The 27,988-nt window shown below is 41.4% G+C and overlaps 1 long non-coding RNA gene across 1 annotated transcript; it reads right to left on the reverse strand.

Moving 5' to 3' along the window:
• Nucleotides 1-48: 48 nt before the first annotated feature.
• LOC309856969 lies at nucleotides 49-27,972 on the reverse strand. Its single transcript, XR_014307425.1, has 3 exons — nucleotides 27,761-27,972; nucleotides 19,693-19,764; nucleotides 49-793 (listed from the first exon to the last, which is right to left on the reverse strand). It is a non-coding gene; the product is annotated as an uncharacterized lncRNA (long non-coding RNA).
• Between the last annotated feature and the right edge of the window lie 16 nt (nucleotides 27,973-27,988).

Consider the following 27,988-nt stretch of genomic DNA (forward strand, 5'->3'; position numbering starts at 1 on the left):
TAGAAGGTGTCCCACCTACAAAATAAATAATGATCGTATAACTGTTCTTGTTACCCTTACTTTTGCTTTCAGCTTTATTTGAAAGATGCCATCATCAGTGACTTCACCAGACGGCACTGTACTTTTCTGAAATAATAGAAAGTTCAGGGGCATGGAGGATACACTCTTCTTCTCCATCATCCCAACAGGTGGGATTTTCGACTTACAGTTCAGAGAAATCTGAAGTCAAGAAGCAGTGTTGTCCCTACACACATGAAGAAAGGGGGTCAAACTCCTATATCTGGAAGGTCCTTCTGTTCGAAGGAGAGTGGCTTTATTTGGGAAACCCACCCGACTGACTTGAGCCCACACAGAATTTTCTAGAACTGCAAACCATAGTTACTTCCAGCTGTGAAAACATTTGGGGAGAAAAACATAAGCAGCTGTGAACATCCATCAGTCTGAACACCTCAAAGATCTGTGGGGAAGAAGAGCATAGATACAGGGAGGCCAAGAATACTATCGCTACAGATAAGGGAGAAACCTATAGAAGAGAAATCTCCGTGGTGCACTAATTAATTAAATTCCAAAGGAACCTAAAACTTCAATGTGAAAAACAGAGACTTCAGACTTTCCGATGACAACATGGTGGGCTCCTGGAGGGCTCACTTGGGTTAAACATCTGACTTTGGCCCAGGTCCTGACCTCAGGGTCCTGAAATCAGCCTGCATTGGGCTCCCTCATCAGCGGGGAGTCTGCTTCTCTCTCTCCCTCTGCCCTTTTCTCCACTCGTACCTTCTGTCTCAAATAAAATCTGTAAAAAAAAGAAAGAAGTCATTGGAAAATATCTTGACATCACCGTAGAAAATAATGTCTTAAGCCAAAGACTGCAATGCCTTCTATAAAAGTGTAGATCGGTAAATACAACTACATCAAAATACACGTATTTTGTAAGACAAATGCACTGTTGTAACTTGGGTGCGGGGGGCGGGGGGAACCAACAGCAACACCAAACTCTGGAATTAAGCCAATGGGCTTTTCCTACTCTTTGGTGATTCAATACCTTAGAGAAATTTTCATTCATGCTGGAAAGATAGATGAATTCACGACATGACTTATTGTATAATACGCTTAGCAAAGACGGTCTGTAATGCTTGAATGCGTAGCCTTCCCTATTTTGTCTTTTTATAACTGTTTAAATACCTATACCTCCCTGAGCTACATTTATTTGATTTTTCTTTAAATACGGCAAAAAGTGAACCATTAACTGTAGACATGTAGCCCATTGTGTCGAAATAAATTTGGGTAAGGAAACATACCATCATCTTTGGGAAGCATCATTTTAATTTTTTCCTTCTGAACAATTCTGTATAAATATCTCAGGTGAGATTCCATACTTCTAATTTCCAAGGCGTGCCCATAAGAGAGGGCAAGGCAATTTGTAGATGCGATTCTATATTATGGGGGAACATTTAGACCTAGCCGTGTCTCAAAATTGAATAATGGAGGGGATTCTCACAAAGGGAAATAAAACAGTGGCAGAAAATTGATTTGGGACTCTACATCATAAATGGGTCCATTTTGTAGTTATGTCTTTACAATATTATCCACCCGACGTGTGGAGGAAAAGAGGTATTTTTGATCATGCTTTCGAAAACACATTTTTATGACTGTTGAGTAATGGTGTTTGTGGTGGAACACAGACATTTATCTTGCTCCCTTTCCTACTCATTAAGTTGCCATTTCCTGTAAATGACCATTGAGCTACTATCATCCCAAATGACGTTCTGCCCTCCTCTTGCCTAGTAAATGGAGCCTCACATACATATTCCAGGTTCTGAACTCTCCCGTGGCCCCGAGTAAAATAGGTATCAAGCCAGGATAAATCTTGGAAATTAATCATTGATTCTAAACTTCTCCTATTATTAAGTGCCTTTTTGAAAAAAAAAATGCCTCGTGTATATTTATATACACATGTTAGCTGAGTGCATAAGATTAAAGCAAGAAAAGGTATTATTTTTTACCTTCAAGAAAAATTTCTGTAGTATTTATTTACTGGTGACGTTTCAGCATCAGGATCGAAGCAACAAAATACAGTGTTGCCCAAATCCGAGCATCCTTCAAGAGATTTATTCACAATCAAGAGAATCGTTAATGCTGGAGGCTGGCTGTTACAAGCTTAACGGAAAAGCACGAGAGACAGAGCAGACACAGAATCGGCAGTGAATAACATACAAATGTAATTTTATGCAATAAGGTGGAAATTGAGAGGGAGACAAACTGTAAGAGACTTTTAACTCTAGGAAAGAAACAGGGTTGCTGGAGCGGAGGTGGGTAGGGGGAAAGGATAACTGTGGGATGGGCACAAAAGATGGCATGGGGTAGGATGAGCCCTGGGTGTTGAATTCTACCCCGGAAACTAATTAAAAATATATATATATCTTGAATTTTGTGATTCTAGTCTTCCAAACAGCTGAGTACATAGTAGGGGGTTAATAAGTACTTCTTGAAGTTAAAGAGAACGTCCAGTGGATGGTCATTTCCAAAAATGTATACACAAATGTAACCTGAGCCTACATTTGGTGTTGATAAACAGAATAATAGTCTTGATACTGCACCTTGAGTAAGAATCTGTGGAAAGGAACACACCCAGTTACAGAAACAGTAACTGGTTTCCAGCGTGATCGGTTGAGGGTAGCGTCTCCCGTAGACAAGATGGCAAATGTGTCTGGAAGACAGCATGGGCTGCCCACACTCTTAATGGGTCAGTCCTGTTTTCAGAGGGGAATTCTCTCTACAAACACTGGATGAAAGAAGGTTGGTCCTGTGAGATGCCTAACAAGAAGCGATGATTTGGGGCATGGTCAGTGGTGTTTGAGGGCACCACACCAATGTTTCCCTACGTGATATCATACTGAAACAGAGGACAGGGTCAACGCTGGTCCCTGACTCTCTGCCCCACGCTGCCTCCCATCCTCTGGACCCAAACCTGACGCCCTTTGTGCTCTGCCCCCTAGATCCTTACTTCGTCCTTCTGCCTGACCCCAGGCCCCAGCTCAGAGGGCTTCTCTGCCCTCTGGCTTCTGATTGGGTTTGGCCAGTGGAGGTTGGGGGGTTGGGGAGAGCATGACCGTGCAGCAGCCTGTGTTCCCAGAGCTCTTCTTGACCCCGTGCACCAGCGAGGGCCCCTCTCTGCAGCCCGTTCTTACGGCCGTTTCCAACTCTGCACTTTCTGGTTTCTGCATTTTCTTGGTGTTACTGGTTCTGCAAGGTTTTACCGGCTTTGTTCCCTTTACTCAACTGTCTTCACGTATCCCCTCACGAGGATGCCATGGGATCCCCTTCAACCCCTCCTCAACACAGAGCACGGAGCAATGTTCACATTCCTGTCTTGCCCACCCCACAATTGCAGTATGCAGACATCGGGAACGACACACTCAGGGGTCCACGTTCCACGTGTCTTTAAATTTAAAATTTGTTTTACTGAATGTGTCCTGACCATCTTGTGGCAGAGCGACACAGACAGTTCCTAAATATGGTTTTGGGTGTGTGGGGGGTAGCCTAGATTTTCCTCATACATATGGGGAACATCTGATTCCATATACAAAATGCAGCAGTAAATTACCCTATGCATATTTTTTGTAGAAGTGTGGATGTCTATGTAGGATAAATTCCTAGCACGGGGACTTCTGGGTCAATGGTAGAAGCATTTATAAGAATTGGAGATATTTACAAATTCTCCTTTGTAGGAACTCAATGGTAGCAGGTCGAGAAGGTCGAATAGCAGGTCTGGAAAATTGTGAGGACATTTCAGACTTGTGAATAAAAGCACAAGTCAGATTTCACAATTCATCCAAAACTGGTAGGTTAAAAAATGACCTTAATGGGATTTTAATTCTTGAAGATTTTTTAAAATTTATTTATTTGATAGAGAGATAGATCACAAGGAGGCAGAGAGACAGGGAGAGAGATAGGGAAGCAGGATCTCTGCTGAGCAGAGAGCCCAATGCAGGACTCAATCCCAAGACCCTAAGATCACGACCTGACCTGAAGGCAGAGGCATTACCCACTGAGCCACCAGGCATCCCTGAGCTTATAATTCTTAATGTCTCTTTCTATTAATGGGTAGTGAATATTTTATATGACTACTAATAATGTCTATTTCACTTTTTATCAACTCTCGGGTAATTTTCATTATCCTTCTTCTAGGGCACATCTCCAGATCGATTTTTAGACGTACGTACACATTTCTAGCAGATTTTTATGCATTTGGAAATTAGCCCTTTGTGTTGCAATTTGCAACAATTTTCCCAGAGTGTCCCCGCCTTGCTTTATGTATCTTTTGCTACAAAGACTACTGCAAAACAGTTTTAAACAGATTTATTGAGACTTCCCTGGCTATCAGATTTTTTTTTAAGATTTTACTTATTTATATTGACAGAGAGATATAGCAAGAGATACAGCAGGGTCAGTGGGAGAAGCAGGCTTTCAGCTGAGCAGGGAGCCCGATGCAGGGCTCAATTCCAGGACCCCGGGATCATGGCCTGAGCCAAAGGCACATGCTTAATGACTGAACCACCCAGGTGTCCCAGATTTAGAGTTTTAATCAAAGGATTTTGGGTTACCTGGCTGGTTCAGTCACTGAAGCATGCAACTTTGATCTTGGGGTTGTTAAAAAAAAAAATTAAATGCTTTTCTAGGGGAATAGTCTATATAAATCTATATCATCTATGTAAAATAAACACGCATACTCTATTTAGACAACAATGACATGACTGGTATATAATATTCAATATTATCTATTATGCATATAATATTGGGCATATAAATACTACATGACTAGAATCCTATAACTACAATAAACATTTATCAGGCATCATTCGTCTACCTGTAAACAAACCTTTCAACTGAGCTGTATTTTTGAGGTACCAATGTGCTAACTTGGGGCTGGCTATAAAAATGAGAAAAATAGTGTCTATCTTGTGTTTTAAATGCAGTGATATTTTTGTGAAGATTAAGTTTCTTGTAGTGGTGGCATAATTTCCTTCACACATAGTTGAACATTTCTTTATCTTTGCTGCATGCTGTCCCCAGCTTGACCCGCAGTGAGTTTCTTTTGCAATCTGGGTCCCCAGAGAGCTCAGTGGCCTTCCTAACAATTCCTTCTGAAGAGCTTGTCCCTTTTAATGGTGGTCAAATCAGAGTGGAGAACAGGGAGGCACACAAAAGAGTATTATCCCATATCAGGCCTCTGAGCGCTAGATGGGGGATAATTGGGTGATATGGTCTGTGTCTACTGTGAAAACGAGATGGCAATATGTAGGGCTGTATTTATGGCCCCTAGATGGATTTAACGAATCGTGGTTTATAGAAAGCTTCATATCTGTGTTTTGATGCCCCCAGTAGAACCCATGATAAACCATTGATGAAAAACTCTAAATGTTGTCTTAAAACCAGATTGGAGTGCATGCCTAATGCAGCCTTGCATGGGGAAACATCTGAATAAGTGTAAAGTTCCCTACTAGATCATCTCATAGATTTCCTGCCGTCATTTATGGAATATATATGGACACCATACTCATCTTTGTTAAATTTGTGGAGGCAAACATGTTTTCTTTATTGTACTTTACTTGAAGATAATAGTCACAACCAGACATTGTTTTCAGATAAAGTCACCCCCCTCCCAAAACAAACAAGCAAACAAACAAACAAAAACAACTAAGGATGAGGGAAATATTCGAAGCCAGAAGTTGGCATGCTACATCATCTCTTGGACCAAATCTATCCCATCAACTGTGTTTGTAAATGAAACCACATGAGAGCAAGCTTGTCCCCTTTTGTTTATTAACATCTATCCCTACTTTGTGATACAGTAGCCAAATTGAGTCTACAGTTTCAGGAGAGACCATATATCCCTTAAACCCCACAACATCTTTTCTTTTCCCCGCCCATGGGACTATACTCAGTTCTAAGAAGAAATGACCTGTCCATCCATCAGAAGACATGGCAGGAATTTCAATGCATGTTAGTAACTGGAAAAAAAAAAAAAAAGTCTAATGGCAGCATCCTGCAGGCGTCCATCTCTGTGACATGGTGGAGAAGGCAAAGCCGTGGAGACCATAGACAGATCAGTGGTTGCCAGAGGTTAGTGGGAAGGGAGTGATGAATGGGCAGAACACAAGGGACCTACAGGGCAGCGAGAATCCTGGATCCTGGGCATCAGACTGTAAAGATGGGGACCTGTCACTGTACCTTTTTCCAAACCCACAGAATGCACATCAAGAGCAAATCTTACTTTAAGTATGCACGCTCCATGATTATGATGTGTCACTATAGGTTCATCCTCATAGCAAGTGTCCCACTCTGGTGGGGATGTTGATAAAGGGAAGGCTGTGCACATGGGCATGAAGTATGGGCAGCAGGTCTATGGGAAATATCTGTACTTCCCATTCAGTTTGAGCTGGAAACATAAAACAGCATAAAAATATTAACTCTTAAAAAATGAAGGTGGAAATGAAAAATATGCATTCGGGGAAAATGGATTAATTGGCCCAAAGACCTCAGGTAATGACAGGATGAAGCAGATGGACAAGACACAGAGAATGCCCATACAGAGAATGCCCATATTAATAGGACAGTTTTAAACTCAGTATATCAATAATTAAATCTAATACAAAGAGACGTCGTGCTCCATGTTAAAGAAAACAGATGTCAGACTCTGGGAAGTTGCATTTGGAGTAGATGTGTGTCCCATGTGACACTGTCTTGTATGATCTGGTCCACTCACACCTTGATCAAGAGATTGATTGAGGGGTCACCCCCCTGGCTCTGTTGGCGGAATGGGCAACTCTTGATCTTATGGTCATGAGTTTGAGCTCCCGTTGGATGTAGAGATTACCTTTTTTCCAGGATTTTACTTTTTTATTGACAGAGGGGCAGAAAGAGAGGGAGAGAAAGAATCTTGAGCTCTGACCTCACCAAGTGTGAAGTCCCAGGTGGGGCTCAATCTCACAACTCTGAGACCATGACCTGAGCCAAAATCAAGAGTTGCATGCTTGACCAACTGAGCCATTCAGGTGCCCCTACAAATTACTTCAATGTAGAAATAACTGAGAGATACAATCAGATTCTCCCCACCCTCCTGAACCCAGGCAGAGTTTTCAGGGTAGGAGTGACACTTTGTGCTATCTGTGGCCAAGTCTTAAAGGACCATGAGGCTCTTAGGTGCTCCCCTGCACTGATGTAATTGGACCTTGAGACTGCTCATGCAAAAAAGCATGAATGCCCATGCTGTGGGGCAACCATGTCTCATGGAGAGGTCATGTGAAGGATCTTCTCATGTGTAGGCCATTGCAGTGTAGGACCCAAACATGTGAATGAATAAACCTCCCAATTACCCCAGACCCAGCTCTCTGGACACATGTCCCCCTCCACCCTATGGCTTCCTGACACAAGTCTCGGTATCCTATCACACTGTGCCCCATGTGGGCTCATTGCCACAGAAAACTCAAGCATTTGGGGTCATTTGTTATGCAACTGTGATAGCTCCAACATAACCTGTGCCTCTTCCTGGAGGCATTCTTAAAACACAGACTGGTTAAATGAAAAGAATAAAAAAGTATTTCCAACACTAAAAAAATAGATCTGGGATAGCCATATCAATTTCAAGCAGAACAGACTTTAAGAAAAATTGCAGTCGGGGATTCTGTAATGATCAAATAGCCACGTTTTCTAAAAACTATAGCCATTCCCAAACCATGAGTACCTGAACAGGACAGAGATACAAACTGACCACATGGAACACAATTAGCGGTGGCTGTAAACATGCATGTAAAATACTTCTTTACGCCTCTGCTTTCATTTCTCTTGGATAAAGACATCAAAGCTGCAGTTGATGGTAGCTCTGTGTTTCATGCTTTGAGGAATCTCTAAATTCTTTTCCATGGAGGCCATGTCATTCCCACCAGCTGCCTACAACATTTCCAGTTCCTCCACACCGTCCCCAACACGTTGTTATTGTCTGGGGTTTTGCTGTACTTTTTGTTTTTTTTTTAAATACTAGGCATCCTAATGGGTGTGTCATGGCGTCTCCTTGTGATTTGGACTTCCATTATCCCGGTGGCCAGAGGTGTTGAGCATCCTTTCAGGTCCTGATGGAGCTATTTCTATCTCTTCTTTAGAGAGATGTCTATGGAAGCAACCCATTGTCCATTGAGAGATGTACTGATGCCTCTACGTGCAGTGGAATGCTACCCAGCCTTCAAAAGGAAGGGCATTTGGACACATGCTAAAACATGGATGAGACTTGAAAGCATTATGTTAAATGAAATAATGTAGTGAGAAACGAACAGAAACTGTGTGATTTCACTTAGAAATCACATCCACAGAGACAGAAAGTAGATGGTGGGCACCAGGGGTGTGGACTGGGGATGGGAGTTAGTGTGGGATGGGGACATACCTTTTGGGAAGGTGACAAAGTCCTACAGACAGATGGGTGGGAGCACCCTGAAAATGCTTCATTCTACTTCACAATACACTTTAAAAATGGGTAAAGTGGCAAATTTTATGTTATGCACATCTTAACACAAGTAAGGGACGCCTGGATGGCTCAGTGGGTTGAGCGTCTGACTCTTGACTTTGGCTCAGGTCATGATCTTAGGGTCCTGGGATCAAGACCCACGTTGGGTGGGGGAGGTCTCTACTCAGCGGGGAGTCTTCTACACCTTCCCCTGTCTTGTACTCTTGCTCTCTCTCAAATATATGAATAAAATATTAAAAATATATATAAATATCAAATATAGTAACACAGGTTTTTGGTGGTAGACTGTCGGCATCCTACAGAAGAAAGGGCAGTCTTGGTGAGGTGGCCATGCTCTCTAGCATGCATGAAAGACTCCATTTCTTAATCGGTGGTACAGGGGGTGTTCACTTGGCAATAATTCCATCAACCAAACAAGGTGTATTTGTGTGCTTTATCACAGAGATCTGAACTTGCATGAGAAAGTTTTCAAAATGTATGTAGATCTTATCCTTTAAATTTATATCTCACACATATTCATAAATATGTATGAATATATACATATCCATACATATATACACATATGTACCCCCACACACACATATATATATAATTTAAACATCTATAAGTATATGCAGATAGAAATACCTAAAGAACCCAGAAATGTGAACTGTATACTTTAAATTAATATACATAAGTTTACATATCAACAAAACAAATTCTAAAATGCAATGGATATTAATATGTTAATATTAATTAAATTGATATTAATTTCCTTTTAACTGGGATGAAAATTAGTTTCTCAATACTGATATGTAGTAAATTAACACAACTCTAGTGCCATAGAGCAATGCAGATTTGTTCTTACAATCCTGGAGGTCCGAGTCTAACATCTCCATTGTGACAGGGCTGTGTTCCTTCTGGGGGTTTCCGGGTGGAGTCCATCCCTTGGATTTCAGCTCAGTTCACGGCCTCTTCCTCATCTCAGTCCAGCATCTTCTGTCCTCTGATTCCCTACAATGAACCCTGATATTCCCACTTTCCTTCTCTAAGCACGTCTATGGTTACATTGGATCCACTCAGATAATCCAAGATAATCTACCTATCCCCAGATTCTTCACTTCATGTCACCTAAAAAGTTAAAAAAAGAAAAAAAATAAGATGCTAAAATATTCACATCTTCTGTGAATGAGGGCTAAGATGTGTTTGGAAAGATGGGCTCATCACGTTGGAATGGAAAGGTCATGAGTGATCTCCTTTCTTCCCTAATCCCATCTTTGTGATGTGGTTTCTACCACAACTGCAAAAGCCTTCAGCAATGTCTGTTGCCCTAAGAGTATAATAACCTGGCCTCCAAAAAAACACTTGCCTTCTGACAGTACTTAACCATGTCCACATTTAATGTGTTCATGTTCAGAGAGATGAATGAGCTCCAGGAACTTTGAATTTCACTGTACTCCAAATCATTCCCATTATAAAATCCTATTTCTCCATGTTTAATTTTTTTTTCTTATTTCTCTAACTCCTAACCACGTTTTTCATGGGATTAAACGTAGTTGGACAAAACTGCCCATTGCTTGTCTTAGATTACTGAATGAAGAACAGATTTGGGGGAAAAAATAGAAAGCCCACATGTTCCTCAAAACTGGGAGTTCATTTGGGATGTGTGTGGACATATGTGTAATTTGGACTAACCTTGTAATACTTAATCATTCTCTAATGTCAGTTTCTTCACTACCCACCAATCGTTACTCTCAGATGAAGCCGGCAGATGGTGAGTCCATATGCCGTGTATTAAAAATACGCTCTCAGAGCCATTGCTTTTAAATATAAGACCATTTCTGGTGTGTGTTTCTTTTAACTTTTTTGGGTCATGGTTAAAGATATGATAAGGCTGAGAGCAAGACAGAATCAGCAAGAAAAGATGTATCTTCCCGGCCATTTTGGGACCCCACCTGAAATTCTTTGGACCTAGCCAACAGTCTTCAGGCACTTTTGCTGTATGGGAAAGGATCATTTCTTCTCTCTCATGCACATGCCCTGAGGCGTGAACTTGAGGATCCAGAGGAATCGCTGGAAGTGGGTGAGTTCCAGGCAGACAGATGTCTCTGGCTGGCTCATAGGACTGGGATCCTGTGTGTGGCCAGCCCTATAGCTATGGAGCAGGAAAGACTAAAACAGAAGAGGAGATCCAGCTATCTGATGTCTTACAGACCAGCCATCAAGAACAACAAAACATCTCACAGCATATGCATCCAGTTACAAATGATTTTGCACACCTGCTCTCTTCCTGGCATTGTGGAAATAAGGATAGAGACCCTGCTCTTAAGGATCTCTTGGATTCATTGGCTTTATTGCATTTTTTCTGCTATTCATCACTCCACTTGAGTAGAGATTATGCAAGGCTCCTTGACCTCTACATTGGTAAATCCAGTAGAATCTTTCTGGTTCCTCTTGGATTCTTGGTCAATATTTCACACTCCCATCTCCTCCTAGGAACTGGGAGCATCTGCTTCCTTCATCTTCAAAGACAGCAATCTCCTGATTTTTCTCTGGTCTCCAGATCTCTGCTCCCCCATGTGTTTTGAAGTTGCTTCCTGTGCTACCCATCCATCAGGGTTCTCTTCCATCCATAATGCGGCTCCCAAGTCTGCTGCTTCTGATGTCTTCTCAGTGCCTCTTTTCTCTAGTGTCTTCACTGGAAAGCACCAGTATGTCCAGCAAGGGGTAAGGAGGATGTTGGCCTCTCACTCAGATTACAGATAACCATAAACTACTCACTCAGCATGACTTATCTTTCCTCCAGATCACCTGTCATGGTTGTAATTTTATGTTTCTTTGCTTCTTGACCAGTGTCTGCTACACTACTCCACTATGAGCTTCATGAAGGCAACAGAATGTGTTCATCATGCTTATCTTGGATCCCTTATAATGTTGTGCACCAGACTCGAAGACATTGCTTGATGAATGATTTGCTAGGGGCACCTGGGTGGCCTGGTCAGTAAAGCATCCAACTCTTGGTTTAGACTCAAGTCATGATCTCAATGTTGTGAGGTTGAGCCCACGTGTGCTCCATGTTCAGCATGAAATCTCCTGGAGAGTCCCTCTCCTTCTGCCCCTCCTGCTTGTTCTCTGTCTCTAATAAATAAATAAAATAAATATTTAATTTTTTTAATGAGTTGCTAATATAGTTTCTATTTCATAGAGCCTCATGTAAGAAATTAGTTGCTTGACTGGTCAGCTTTTTTATTTAAAATTAAGAATCATGGTGGAGAAGAACCTATAAACAGAACCATCAAATTCATGGTCATGGTGCAGTGTAGGATGCATGTATAGTGTGTAAATGGGCCACAGGTGTTGGGACAGCATGTGGGCTTCCTACCCCAAGCAAGTCTGCAGTTCTCTACAGACACCAACCAACTGGCTGTCCTGCAGTTCAACTCATTTCTGATACTATCTACCTAGAGTTAGTGCAGACACCACACACAGGTCAAGAGCTCAGTCCTACAAGACTGCCCCCACTTCAGGTGCCAGTCAAAACTAGTGGTATTGACAGTTCTGTCCAATCTGATACAAAATGGGGTTCCCACAACTCCTTCCTGGGTTTTGATAATTATCATAGTGGCTCAGAGAACTCAGGAAAACACTTTACTTATTGCCCATGTGTTATACGGGATATTACAAAGAGTACAAATGAACTGTCAGATGAAAAGGTGGATAAAATGAGTTTGGGAGTTTGGGGCACACCATCACTCCAGCATCTGGATGTGTTCACCATCCCAGAAGCTGAGTGAACCCCTTCATTTGAGGCATAGTTGGAGATTCCACCATGTGTGATTGATTAAATCATTGGCCATTGGCACACTTGATTGAATCACTGGCCATTGGCGATTTGATCAGCCTCCAGCCGCACTCTCTAGAGGTCATGGTCAGGGGTTCATGCTGCAAGTTCTGACCCTCTAATCACATGGCTGGCTCCTCTGGTGACCAGCCTTTATCCAGAAGGGATCTATGGGTCTGCTAGAGTCACCTCACTGACATAAACTTAGATCTATTTGAAAGAGACTTGATGTGAAAAGCACAAGATGTTCCTCTCACCTCCAACACTCAGGAAATTATAAAGATTTTATGAGCTCTGGCTCAGGAACCAGAAACAAATTCTCTCTCTCTCTCTCTCTCTCTCTCTCTATATATATATATATATATATATATATATATATATATATATATATATTTAAGATTTATTTACTTCAGAGAGAGAGCAGGGTGGAGGGACAGAAGACAATATCAAGCAAACCCTCCACTGAGCACAGAGCCCAAAGCAGTTCTTGGTCTCACAACCTTGAGATCATGACCTGAGCCCAAACCAGGAGTCAGACATTTAACCATCTGAGCCACTGAGGCACCCCTATATTCCTTATTATATCATACTATCATGCATAGCAATTCCACCCGTGACAAGAAAACTCAAGGACAGAAGAGTGCTAGATCAGGAGGTACAAGTATGCATCCTTTTGTAAGCCATCGCCAACATACCTTCCAAAGCAACTGTACCTTTTTGGCTTCCCACCAGCCACAAATGAGAGTTCCTGTTGCTCCACACTCTCATTCAGAAAATATTTCTATTTATGTATATGGTGATTATTTAGGCAAGGTCCTTTGGTGTTGTATGCTACGTTTTATGTACCAAATATCCTACTCATGGGTAAGAGATCAGGATGGATGGAATCAGTACAAGCTCACATGGTCTTCATGTCATCCTTATTCACGGCTGGCCCATTTCCCCATTGCAATTAACCCCTGAACAACATGGGTGTGAACTCTGCAGTATGTGGATTTTTTTTTCAATAAATACAATATACTTTTGTAAATGCATTTTCTTTATGATTTTTTAAACATTTTCTTCTTTCACTGACTTTACTGTAAGAATACAGATGGAAGACCGACAACATACAAGATATGTGTTAATTGACTGTTCATGTCATCAACCAATTGTAGTTAAATTTGGGGGAAGTCAAAACTTATACGTGGATTTCCACTGCTCCGCGGTCAGTGGCGTGTCTTTCGGGGGTCAAGTGTACTTACATCTGAGATAATAACACCTTTGACTTCTTGATGCCTCTCAAAGCTACTTAGGCAAGTGTCCTAACTCACTTACCAAGGGAGTACTTGAATCACAGAAACCCAACTGGACTAGTGCTTCTTCTTGAGTCATAGGATGTCAAAGACATCTGTTGTCTCAGGCACTTGGCCAATACCGTGAAATTACACATTTGGAAAATTCCATTATACTCCTCATTATAAGTTCCTCCTTCTCCATACAGAACAAAAATGATAAACAGAAGGGGTGCCTGGCTGGGTCAGTTGGAAGCGCGTGTGACTCTTGATAGGGTCATGAGATTGAACTCCACACTAGGTGTAGAGATGACTTCACAAAAAGAAAAAAATATAGACATATACAAGTCCATAGTTTATAAAGACCTACAAGTAGGCAGTATCTCCTTTGACATTACTATCCTTGACTGGACTGACATTGTTAATGTGTCATCCTCAAACATGAGATGGTTTATAATGTAACCAAATGCAAAAAAATTAAAATTGATAAAAATGCATATGGTACTCATGAGTTGGAAAATATTTATAGAGAGGAGAGATGCTTAAGTATTATCTAAGCAAACTTGAATTAAATGTAATCACTACAGAAATATATGTTACTACCTGAAACTAAAAACACACTGCAAATCACTGAATCAATCCCTTTTTATAACAAATTTCAAACAATACATTTATATTTGTATTAAAAATTATAAAATTTAAGTCAAAATATATTTAGAATTGTGATGATTTGTCATGTGTTTAATTATTTGGGGCACTACAAAAGGTACACTTAAAAATCTAATTTTTCAAAAATAAATTAAATTAAAATCTAATTGTTCAAGAAATACATCATAGCTATTTTCACTTGATGCATAATGATATCTGGATGAGTAAACTTTTAAACACAACATTTCTTTCAGTTTTATTTATGAGGTTGAAATGATGGGAAAATGTGAGAATCAATATCTTCTTTAGGTTGTGTGGTGTATGAAGTAATTGTCATTCATTATCTATTTCATAATTTTACAGACATTTTGCACTTTCTTGTAATTCCTTTTAGCTTTGCTGCTTTGTTTGGTGATATTTTGGTTTACTCCCTTCAGCATTGAAATGGTGTTCTAGTTCTTAGATACACACATTTGCACATATTTTATGAAATACAAAGGGAGCATTTATTCTTTCAATTTGTGTGGACTTATAATAATACAAAGAAATATAATGGAGAGCACTTTGGCCCCACTGCTATTTCTTAGCACAGTATAAATTAGTTTTTGAGTGCAACAGAATGTTCCTCCAAATCCAGTAAAAGGTACCTTTTTCTTACAATTTCACAAGCTGGGTCTTATGACAAAATGAGTCGCTTTGCTTGAAAGGAATGATGGCTTGTATTCCAAAAAAGAACCAAACTGAAAATTACGGACTGTTTCCTGGAACAAAGCAAAATTACACAATATTTTTTTTTTTATGTTGTGGAATTTGTTTATCTGCAAGAATTTTATCATCATTCTTTCTCTCTGAGCAATGAAAGAATAAAATAAATCTATTTTCACATGTATTATTGCTTGCATGTCAGCAATAAAGATTAACTATTTGCTGGACAATCTGCTATACTTTTTTTTGAGTGATGCCTTTGCATTTAAAAAAAATAATTTACATAGAGAAAACTGGAAAAATAGAGAAATTTGTTAAGAAGCAATTTCCCTTTATACTAAGTGATTTTAATAACAAAGAAAGTATCATGTAAACTTACATTGTTTTAACAACTAAATTTCAGTTCAAAAAATGTATCTAGAATGTTGGTTTCATAAAACAGAATAAAGAAAAACATAGTTGAAAATGCAAACAAGAATGAAGAAGCAAAAAATAGGAAGACATTTTTTACACCACTGACACCAAAAGGGCCATAAAGAACTGGTGATTTTAAAAGTTTCTCATGCCCATGTGCAAACAGAATAAAAACGAGCCTGGTGGTCCCTGCATTAGCGGGTGCAGAGGTCTGTCTTGGGTATGCACTTGCGTAAACTACACTACTCGCTTATCTATTAAAGTCTAGTCCACATGTTAATTGTGAAGGCATCTCGCCCATGTTTAATGTCTGCAATAATATTAACTGTAGATCAAACCACTTATTCTAAAGTGACGGGAATTCATATATTGCTTGAAAAGGTGTAAAGCAAAAACTGATATTTCACTGAGAAAGAATAAATTCTGACTAAAGAGTATAACCTCCACTATTCCAGCCTCCAGTCCTGTCCTACAGATTTCAGGTTTGCTTGCTTCCATAAATTGCACAAGCCAGTTTCTTGAAATTCAAGAGATAGATAGATAGATGATACAAAGATAGATAAATGATGATGATGGGTAGATACATACATAGATAGATACATAGATATTAAAAATAGATGATAGGGGCACCTGGGTGGCTCAGTGGGTTAAAGCCTCTGCCTTTGACTCAGGTCATGATCCCAGGGTCCTGGGATCGAGCCCCATATCAGGCTCTCTGCTCATCAGGGAGCCTGCTTCCTCCTCTCTTTGCCTACCTGTGATCTCTGTCTGTCAAATAAATAAATAAATAAAATCTTTAAAAAAAATAGATGATAGACCTCTATATATATGTAGACATGCAAAGATAAATAACAAATAAATGATGGACAGATAGACCTATTGATACATAGATATGGATAGGTATAGATAGATGACAGATGAGATAGATATGAAAGGTATGCTAGATAGATGGATAGATATGAGGGATTGATAGGTACATAAAATGATAGATGATAGGTATGACAGATGGATGCAGAGGTAAATAGAAGATAGATATGATAGACAGATGGAGATGGATAGATGATAGATAGATATGATGGATAGATGGATGGATGGATGGATGGATAGAGATATAGATGATAGATAGATATGGTGGATGGATAGATAGATGATAGATACATAGATATGATGGATAGATGGATGGATGGATAGATAGATAGATAGATAGATAGATAGATAGATAGATAGATATGGTGGATGGATAGATAGATGATAGATAGATATGATGGATAGATGGATGGATGGATAGATAGATATGACAGATAGATGGATGGATGGACGGATAGATAATAGATAGATAGATAGATAGATATGGTGGATGGATAGATAGATGATAGATAAATAGATAGGATGGAAAGGTGGATGGATTGATAGATTAGATGATAGAAAGATGATAGATGATAGACAGATATGATGGATGGATGGATAGATAGATATGGATGGATGGATGGATGGATGGATGGATGCATAGATATATTAGATGATAGATAGATAAATGATAGATAGATAGATAGATAGATGATTGATGTGACAATTACATAGATACATCCTACTGGTTCTGTTCTCTGGAGAGAACACTGAGTAGTAAAGGTGGGAATAATTGATCCCACATATCCCTAGAGACAAGGCTGCTTCTATGACCTGGAGCACACAGTGTCTCATGTGCTTCAGTCCTGATGCTGTCAGATCTAGTGGACAAGCAAGCGAGTGCTGAAAATTACCCGACTCGGGCAGAGGCACCAAGGGTTCTGATCCCTCAGGATGCTACAGCATCAGGGAACCCCACAGTGGAAAGACCATGAGGACAAGCTGTGGGCACAGGGGTCATGCCTATCTTCCCAAAGCAACTATCAGGACGAGGATTTATAACCATATGTGCTCTCCTCTGAGGCTGTGTGTGTGTGTGTCTGTGTGTACTTGCCGCCCAGTCTGTTTTATGTAAAATATACTGTGGTCAGTTGTCACCTTATGACTTGACTTGTCATCCATTAAAATGGGGTTAAGGAATAAAAAAATATTAAAAAAAAATTAAATGGGGTTAAGAAGAGAGAGTGCCCAGCCTACACTGGTGCAGAGTCTAATGGATGAAGGGGTCCCGTGTTTAAAGTAAAGTGAGACCCTTCTGTGTCCACACGTGTGCTGCGTGGGTTGTGTGCCCTCCTCTCCCTGACTTGTTTTCAGCCAGAGTTCTGGAAGAAATCTATGTGCTCACAGTGATTTCCTCTCCTTCAAACCCTGCAGAGAGATGCCTGGTAAAGGCCCTCCATGAGCATTTTCAGTCTGTCTGTGCTGGTGTACTAGCTCAAGGAGGTCCTGTGCACCATGACCAGAGTGCGAGGGTCAGTCCCACCTCAGTAGCCATGGACCAGGCACCTGTGATGGTCCAGCAAGAACTCTGAGCTTGGATGTTTTAGCCGTAGCCTCCCATATGCCTTATTCTTCTTCCCATGCTTCTTCCTGTGCTTCCTTCGATGGCGAGACATCAAATTCCCCCACCCTGAAGGCTGTGCTGCTGAAAACATCTAACAGCAAATTCAATCTTATCCACTGAGCTCTAGGTGGTGGGATTTGTTTTTGTCTTGGTGATATCTCATCCTGGGTGTTTTCTTGAAAACTGGTTCTGCTTCAGAGTACCATGCTGTAGTCAAGCCACTTAAACACACTGTCTTTTCCTCAGGTAGTAGGAGATGGGCTCATTCACCCAGGAGGAATGAGAGAGAGAATGAGCACATCTTTACGAGAACAGGAGCCCCATCCGAATGTTCAAACACACAGGAAAACACGGCGGGGAAGAGGTGAAGAATGGTGACAGGTAAAAGTGTTTACGTGCAGGAGAGACGTAACCTTTCTGGGCTTGGCTACAGAAAGCAGAGTCAGGGACGAAAGAGGGAGAGAGGCCTCTGCAAAATTATACAAAGAGCACGCTTCTGTGCAGGATGGATCTCTGTCTCCCAATTCACGGGGAACACAACAATGTCACAGAGCTCTTATGACAATGCCCCCAGGTTTAGGAGCATCAAGTTTTCATACAGGACCATATATTATCATTACTGCTCTTTTCTCTTTCCTTTCAAAACACAACCTGCCTCTCCCTGCTATTTTTGTGCAGATGTTTTTAAAAAATGGAAATGATCCCTAAAATGATATAACATTCTGTACTCTATTTCTAACTGAATTTACATGTCCTCCTGGTGATTCCCAGGGATTGTTATACTTTGGAAGTTTAAAAGATGTTGCTTTACTTGAACGTGGTTGATTTGTTGACAAATATCATTCTCAGTCTTTGGGTTTTTCCAGCAATTGGGTTAGGGGTTCTCTGATGCTCAAAGAAATGGGGTTCGTTTTGATGCTTTCAATTATAAGTTGCAGAGAATGAGGGCTAAGGGTTATGGCTAAAAAGGTCTGGACCCTTGCCTCAACTCAGAATATCTTTCTGTGTCATCCCTCCTTCCAGGCCCCATGAGGCACAGTTTAGACTTCCCACGGAAGCATGACCGCCTGTGCATTTCTGTGTCTGCCCAAAGCAACCTTCTGTGGTTGCTTATAAGCATTCTTCTTGGAAGACATTAGTGATGAACTTCCTGCATGCTCACCTTCATCCCAATGACAGAAATGACAAGATGCTTCCTTCTAAAGTCAAATTAAGGACTTAATTTGTGTGCCATGTTGAATAGACCCCCTTCTCTAACATCTGCATCAACAGGGGACCTCAGAATGTAAGCTTAGTTGGAAATAGGGTGTTTTTAGGTGTAATTCCATTGTGGACTCCTACGCAATGATTGATGTCCGTCCACCCATGAGGAAGGATATTGGGACCCAGGGCAAAGACCACAGGAGCCATAAGAATGATGGTCCAGTGACAGTGGAGGCAGAGGCCAGGCATGGCTCAGGCCAACAAAAGTAGGAGCCTGTTCAGGAAGGACTCTACATCAGAACTTCCAGAAGGAACCAACCTGACCCACCTTGACCGGAGACTTCTGGTGCTTGGAGCTCTAACAGAATAAGTATCCATGGGTTCGTCACAGTGTTAGTTGAGATTTCCACCATCCCCTGTGACATTCACAATTTTCAAGCACATTCATCCCCTCAGGTGACATTGTGACGGCATTTTCTAGAGCAGCAAAACAGAACTGAGGCCAGAAAGGCAAGCTCTCATCAAGGGCAGAGCCTCACCTGGGTGGACCTCCCCCTGAAGCTCTGTCTATTCTGCCCAAACAGCTAGAAAAAATGAAGTCAGGTCAAGCTCCTAGGTACACAGCACTCTGGTAACTCACCTTCTAACCCATTCTGTCACACAGTTCAAGCCTCAGCCCCGTCCCTGGCAAGACTGTGAAATGCTTCTGCGTCTGTGTTGGAAGTAGACCAAAAAAAAAAAGGAAAATTGAAAAGAAACAACATCATGGAGATGTGCTTAAAGCAAATTAAGAATTAATTGGGATCAGAGGCCACATTTCACTGATCTCATCCAATGGGTATGTGTTCACTTTAGTTCCCATTACCTTCAAGAATACCGAAATGTATACAATTTTAAAGTATGGACAGATGGAAATATTACATTCAAAATATTTCAATAATATTTTGAAATGCTGAAATGAGCAAGGCTGTCAAAAGCCTGGCACCACCCTTTTCCCAAAACATGTCCCTTGGAACTGGAATTAATAGGAACCGTATTTAAAAACAAAAACAGTAAGAACCATGGACACAGTGGATGGAAGACACTCACAGATACAAACACACGCAGACACGTGTAGATTCTCCTCATTCTTGTAAAGTTAATAGGAACATTTAATCCATAAGGAGATATAATATGTACGTAGGGGAGCATAGTCAAAGGTTTTTACTGACTTGTTTTTTTTTTTTTCTTCCTGACTATTCTAAGCATGAAACTCAGCAGCAATACGTGAATTTTAATGCATTCTCCTAGCCACGTGTATATACAACTTCCAGAGAATGAGGGCTTTTCTTTGGCATTATTCTTTTTTTTTTCCCTCTTAAAAATAACCTTCTTTACAACACCTAGTAGGGACACAATCCATTAATTCATACATTCACTAAATACGTATTTCAAATCACCCTTCCTGCATGGAACCAAGCTCGGTCCCCCGCTTTCGTCCAGTGTCCTGCATCACCACCAGCCTGGTGTGCAAACACCACCCGATTCTATCCAACACACATTGTCCTTTGCTTGGTCCTCAAGTCAGTCTTCCTTTCGTCTCTCACCAGACACCATACTCTTCCTCTCCAAACCGACATTGCAACGTGCATTCGATACTGATTCTGCACCATCTTACTTTTTTCTTGCAAAGTAGTAGCAACACTGTTCACCAGCAGAGACTGTGGGTAACAGGGAGACACTTTCTAACAATATGCACATGGACACCGTGTCTACTGGAAGGACTCATGAAGTACCTGTTCTTCAACATCACGGGTGACATTGCTGGTACATATGAAGCTCAAAATAAATACCCTTTAAAATCCCCCCAAATTAGATCCCTGCATCAACGGCATTCTACCATCTTTCAAATTTATGTGACGAAAATGATCTAGACACTGTTACTCTTTGAACAACTAGTGTTTCTCTTATACCACGTACACCGATTGTCCTTTCGAAACAAAAAGCGCAAAGTCGTAACGACACATCACCTAATTTGCCATTGCTAGGTAATTGGGTTGCATTAAGTATCGATTTAAACAAAGAACAGCTGGGGAGATAACTGAGGATTTTAATAAGCCTTACAAACAATGGCTCAACAATAAAACGTTACAAAAAACTTGCAGAATGGTAGGACGGATTAAAAATTCAATATCCCATCTTCTTTCTTTGCGCTGATAGACTAGTCCTGATTTCTACCATTTGAAAGAGTACTTTGGTAAAAAAGAATCCTGAGTCAAATGGGGTATTTAACTGGGCTCCATGGACACACAAATGTGCCATTTAACCAGATTTCAAGTATTCCAGGCACAAACGGAACAGAGAAGCACTCTGATTTTTTACCCCCACATTTGGTTCAATGTATTGCTAATCAAGACTCATTATTCTGCTCTCAATTTAAATGATTATACATACACTCTGACTGTTCCTATTTAAGAATAATCACGCCTGATTTATATGTAAGGAGAAAGAGATTGTTCTGGTGGAATTCTTGGTGCTCGAATTTTAACTCCAAAGAATAAAGGGCAGGATGTGGAGAACTGCCCCGAATCTCACCCCACCCCCCATCCTTGGATGAATCCTAGATGTTTCCTCATTCTGTTTTCTTGGCCTCGCGGAAGTTCGCGATGCCCAGACATGTACAGTGACATCTCCCTGACGTGGGAACTTGCAGAGAATCTTAAGGCCATTCAGTCTCATGATAATAATACCCACTGTTGTCATTGTGGTTTTCCAACTACCGCTTACCGAACTTAATTCTCACTCAGTAGATCTGAAGAAGGGTTTCATAATTTTGCTTCTCTAACAAGCTCCCATGTGACGCTGAGGCTGCTTGCTGGTCCGTGGACCACACGTGGAGCCACAGGCCCTCCAGGACGTGCATCGGTGAAATCTTGCTGCAGTATAATACACCCAAAGCTCTTGATTCTAGGTCGGTGTAGGTGATACACAAGATTACCCTGAGTGAAATCCATAGACACATCTTTGAGATACAGAAGAGGCTGCCTGGAATCTTGCGTGAATATCATTTCACAGACCCCGAACTGTCATTTTTCTAAGAGGGTGAGCTGCTCTTTTATTTGAAGGTTACAGTGGAAAGGAACAGTGAACTCTGGCAATGCATGAATAAAAAAACACTACGGAAAGGCAGGACATTGAGACTTTCTGGCCCTAGAGAGGAGCATTAATTACAAAATTAACCTGTGTTTGGAAGAGCTGCAACTCTTCTGGTTATTCCCTAGAGGGTTAAACAGGTCTGTATAAACACGAGCTTGAGTCTTGCTGAGCCTGGAGTGTGGTGCTTTCTCTGATCGGTACCAGCACACCTTTCTCACACGTCCTGTCCCGGGGGCTCAGGTGCGCAGCACTATTGGACTCCGAAGTTGATAAAACAAGTACATTATTAATTAAAATTATAAAATTATAGATCTATAGCATAATGAGTATATTGCTTATGTATTAGTGAATATAGGTGCATGTTATAATATATAGTATAGGTATTATAACTCTTTTATAAATTATTAATGAGTGTATAGTATGCTAATATAATTATATATTAATAATTCATAATTATATTTTGTATTATAGTTTTGGAAACAATATATTCATTATATTATAGATCTATTATTTTAGAGGAGCTACAGAACATTTCTGTCCAGACACATCGTTCAAAAAGACACCATTGATCTAGAGGATCAAGAGTATTTATGGCCCTTATTGATGTGTTACTGGCTTTAGCACTCAGACATACATAAGCAGAAATACACACACCCACACCCACACACCCAGATCTGTTTCGGCAAATGTTCACAACCAAATGTAGATTGCCAGGCAAGAGTAAGGGCTTGGAATCACTGCAGAATAATTCTGCAAACAAAATATAAATGAATTATTTTCATTCAAGAAGCAAAGAGACCTTGAATCTAGTGAGTTCCCGGTGTAGTTAGTCTCATGAGATAGTTATTCAAATTTTCACTCGCACAGAACAGTAAATTTTTAATGGAAATTAAGAGAAAAAAGGGTCTCAGGGGACTTGTGTTTTTCGGACTCAGTTCATTAGAAACACGAGTATGATCTGCCTTGCTAAACTTTCGTATTTCAGATTTTTTCCCTAAAATGCATATTTTTCATTTGAGTTTTTATTTTAAAACCTGCACGTGGATGTGTATAGCAGCTTTATTCATCAGACCCCAAACTCGAATGCCACCAAGATGCTCTTTAGTAGGTGAATGGGTGAGTCAATTGTGGTCCATCCAGAGATAAGAATATTACTCCACAGTAGAAAGAAATGAGCTGCCAAGCTATAAAACGTCATGGAGAAAACTTAAATACATAATACTAAGTGGCAAAATCCAATACGAAAATGCTACATCCTGGGGTGCCTGGGTGGCTCAGTCAGTTAAGAGTCTGTCTGCCTTCATCACAGGTCATGATCTTGGGGTCCTGGGATCAAGCCCCGCATCGGGCTCCCTGTTCAGCATGGAGACTGCTTCTCCCTCTCCCTCTGCCTCTGCCTCTCCCCCTCCTCCTGCTCTTTCTCTGTCTCAAAAAAGAGAAACAAAAAATAAAGTATTTTTAAAAAGAAAAGAAAATGCGACATCCTGTAGGATTCCAACTCCATGACATGTCTGGAGACAAGAAAGCTCAGTGGTTGCCAGGAGACGTGGGAGGGATAAACAGGCAGAGCTCAGAGGATTTTTAGGGCAGAGAAGCAACTCTGTGTCATACTGTAAAGATGTACACTGGCCATTCTACATTGGTGCAAACCCACAAATAGCACCAGGACTGAACCCTAATGTAAACTGTAGGTCTGGACCATCATGATGTGTCAGGTAGATCCACTGACCTTAACACATGCACCATGTGGTGGGGACATCGGTAACAGGAGAAATTCTGCGTATGATGTGGGGTTGGGGGCATATGGGAAATCTCTGTACCTTCTGCTCAACGTTGCTGTCAACGGAAAACCACTCTGAAAACATAAAGTCCATTTTTTGAAATGTGCTGAAAATGTTATTGTTTTAACTTTCAACATTCTTCTTTACCGCAAGAATTTAAGAGGAGGAAAATGATCTGTTTATATGAACCCAAGGATGCACTATTTCTGTTTTTCTTCATTTCTGACATTCCAGATTTTCCTCTCTTATTATGCCTCTTTCCTCTGTAGAATTTCTTTATTTCTTTTTTTAAAAAGTAGATCTTGGTGACAAGTTATCTCAGTTTTGTCTCAAACTGAAATGTCTTTACTTTGGCTTCCTTCCTAAAGGGCATTTTTCCCCCCTGCATACAGACTCGACTTTGTGTGCTTTTCCTTCAGAAATGTAAAAAAAAAAAAAAAAGTTCTTCCAGTTTTTTTTTTTTTTTTCTTTATGATTGTTTTCTATTGTGGTAAGAACACTTAAATTGAAGATTGGTTCTTTTCACCAACTTTTGACTCAAGTATGGGCAGAGCTTCACAGCACATCTGTGAAAATTACTCCTGTTGCATAACGGAAACTTTAATCCTATAGAATAACACTCCCCACTGCCCCCCTAACCCCAGTCCCCGGCAACCACCATCCTATGGTGCACGTATCTGAGTCTGACTATTTCATTGGACTCACAAAAGTAAAATCACATAGGGTTCTCCAAACAGCATACACACGAGGCCAACAGGTATCTCAAAATCACGTTTCATTAGGAAAATGCAAATCAAAACCACAATGTAGTATGACCTCACTTCTTTTAGGATGGTTATTATTTAAAAAACAATGTGTTAGGGGGGTATCTGGGTGGCTCAGTGGGTTGAGCCTCTGCCTTTGGCTCGGGTCATGGTCCCAGGGTCCTGAGATCGAGCCCCATGTTGGTCTCTCTGCAAAGTGGGGAACCTGCTTCCCCCTCTGCCTGCTGTTCCCTCCGCTTGTGCTCTGTCTGTCAAACAAATAAATAAAATATTTAAAAATAAATAAAAATAGGACCCCCGTATATCCAGCCATCCTTCTTCTGGGTATTAACCCAAGAGCATTGAAGTCAAGACCTCAACGGGTTTGTCGGTGTTTCCGTATTCGCTGGAGCAGTATTCAAAATAGTCAAGGTGGTGGGAACAACCCAGGTGTCCCGGGACAGATTGATGGATGAAGAACGTGAGGTACGTCCATACACGGGCATCATCTTCAGCCGTGACAAAGCAGCAAATCCTGCGGCCCGTGAGAACCCACACCTTCACGATTGTGATCCTGCACGAAATAAGCAATCAGAGAGAGTCTTCATGTTTTCCGAGGAAAAGTGGGCTTTGGTTCTAGTTATGAATCTCCAAGTATCATGTGCTGTTTCTCTCTGCTTCCAACATTGCTTTGCTTTACTCTGATATTTAGCAAAATTGGATTAAAGTAGTTTTTTTAATTATTGCTTTATCCTGTATAGAATTTACTGACTTTTGGCTATGTCTTTTGTTAAAATTAGGACATGTACCAGTATTCTTTCTTTTCTTCCCTTTCCTCCTCCTCCTCCTATTCTTTTGTTTCATCTTCTGTCTCTCCTCCTCCTCCTTCTGTTTCTTCTGATTCTAATTCTAAACTTCCTCTTCCCTCTACCAATTTCTCTCTTCTCTCCTTCCGGGACTTAATGGAAAAGAGCCACAGACCCGCTGGTATCATCCTACACATTCATGTGACTCTGCCTCTTTCTTTTTTCCTCTCTGTTGTTCCGATCGGCTGATTTGGATGCATGGATCCTAGTCTCACTGGGTCTTCCCTCCGTGTCTTCCATCACGTCAATGAGCTTCTCGAGCTGCATGCGTTGAGGGTTGAGTAGTGCTCCCTTCCAAAGTTTGCTGTCCGTTCTGTTTTGCTGGATTTATTTCTTACCCATGACTTCCATCTTTCCCAAGATTTCCAGAATATTCACCTTTATTTCTGGGGATGGGGTTTTACTAGCTGCTTTAAAAACTTGGTCTTGGGACACCTGAATGGCTCAGTGGGTTAAGCATCTGCCATCAGCTCAGGTCATGATCTCAAGGTCCTGGGATCGAGCCCCATATTGGGTTCCCAGCTTGGCGGGAAGTCTGCTTCTCGCTCTGACCCCCTTCCTTGCTCTCACTCTCTGTCTCTCAAATAAATAATAAAACATTATAAAAAAAAAAAAAAGCTTTGTCATGATTTCCAACTTCTGGGTCCCCTTGGAGTTGGCGTGTGTTGACTGCCGTACCTCTAGAGAGTTGTTGAGATTATCCGTATCTTCTCATATGTGAAGTACTTTCAGGTTAAACCTTGGGACATTTTAATATTCCCGTGATACACAAGATCCCATTAACACATCCTGGGGTTTTTTGGGGATTTTTCTTTTTCAATTTTTTTTTTTCATTTTTATTTCTTAGCTTTGCCAGGTGCTCCACATGGTTCATTTCAGATCAGACATTGTAACCTGCCTTTCTGGGCTAAACGTTCCTGTTGAAGTTTGCTATTTCAGTCTGTCCCACGCAGTTACCTCCTAACAGCCAGTCTGCTCTCTGGACGGTAGCATATACCCACACTTCCCACATCCTTTGACTATGTGGATGTCCATCAGTTCCAGCATGGTGTCAACACACAGGGTTCAACGCTCTCTTACCCACACTTCTTCTAGTTGACTTTGCCCACCGCCTGCAGCTCCCAGGAGCTCCCTTTCCTGGCCCCATGGCTGGCCCTGAGCTCTGCTGCCTACTTTGCATGACTAGGTATTTCGTGGACAGACTGCCAAGGGAGAAGAGCTTGGGAATGTGGCTGCAGCTCTAGTCCTCGTGGCTGTTGCCAAAGCTGTATTACTAGATCTCGCTGGAGGGAAGCCGGGAGAGAGCTGCAAGCCACACTCTGCAGGGGCCCCTCCTCCTCCTGATCCTTTGATGCAACAGAGACGTGTTCTCGCTGCCTTTTCTGTCCAGAGGTGCTGCCTCATTCCCAGTCTGCCTGGATGCCAGCCAGGAGCAAAGATGTGAAAACCAACAGTGGCCCACTGGTGTATGGCTTCTCCTTGGGTCTTGACTTGTCTGTCCTGTCGGTATGTTATTCTCCACTTTTAGGAGTCACCTTCATGCCATTGCTTTATGTATTCTGAGGGACGCTCAGTTGTCCTCAGAGCCAGCATCCGGGGACGGTGTCTTTACGCCATCTTGTTCAGTCCTGATGTCCTGCCCCGTGATCATACATCACATTCGCTTTTTCCGTAGTGGACCCCAAAGGGGCTTGGAAAGGCTGCACCCATCAGATACGGTGTTGAGCCTTCATTGACAAGGATTGCATTATTCAAACTCTATGTGGAGGCACCTCTTGCTTGGTGAGACCCTTAAATCCTAATGAGGAATCCTGGGAATGAACGTGCATTAAATATTCCCTTCACGGGGAGCAGGAGGGAGGACTTGGTGGGATGATCAGATTTGCAAAGGGAGGGGCGAGGTCCCCCCACACACACCACACACATATGCAATAGCCCCAAGCGCTTTGATCGAGCACAAGCGAAGGTCTTCCTCCAACACGTGCCCACGCCTTGGACATGGGAGCCTGCAGCCACAGCCTCCCACGACTTTGCCTTTGAACATATCCAAGAGGCATATATATTTAAACATCCCGATCTGTCTCTTTCAATTTCATGCTGGACCCTGACGTTTTGGAGGGGGAGAAAAAAAGAAAAACGAAAAAGAAAGGAAAAAAAGACTTTTGCAAAGACATTTTTCATACCTATTACTCAAAGGACCCAACGAAGACAAACCCTCAGCCACCAGCAGGAGGGGAGACATCTGTGTCCTGGTCCTGCCGTGCTGACTGGCTTTTTCCAATGCCGCGTGCGGGTACGGCTGATTCCAGAAGCCCCACTAGGCACCCACCTGCAGACACCAACACGCTAAGTCCTCCTGGAACTTCAGAAGATGTCTCTGGTTACGAAACCAGCATTCCATTCCGCTACCC

This window comes from Mustela nivalis (assembly GCF_964662115.1).
Source record: "Mustela nivalis genome assembly, chromosome: Y".
In the NCBI taxonomy this organism is placed as follows: domain Eukaryota; kingdom Metazoa; phylum Chordata; class Mammalia; order Carnivora; family Mustelidae; genus Mustela; species Mustela nivalis.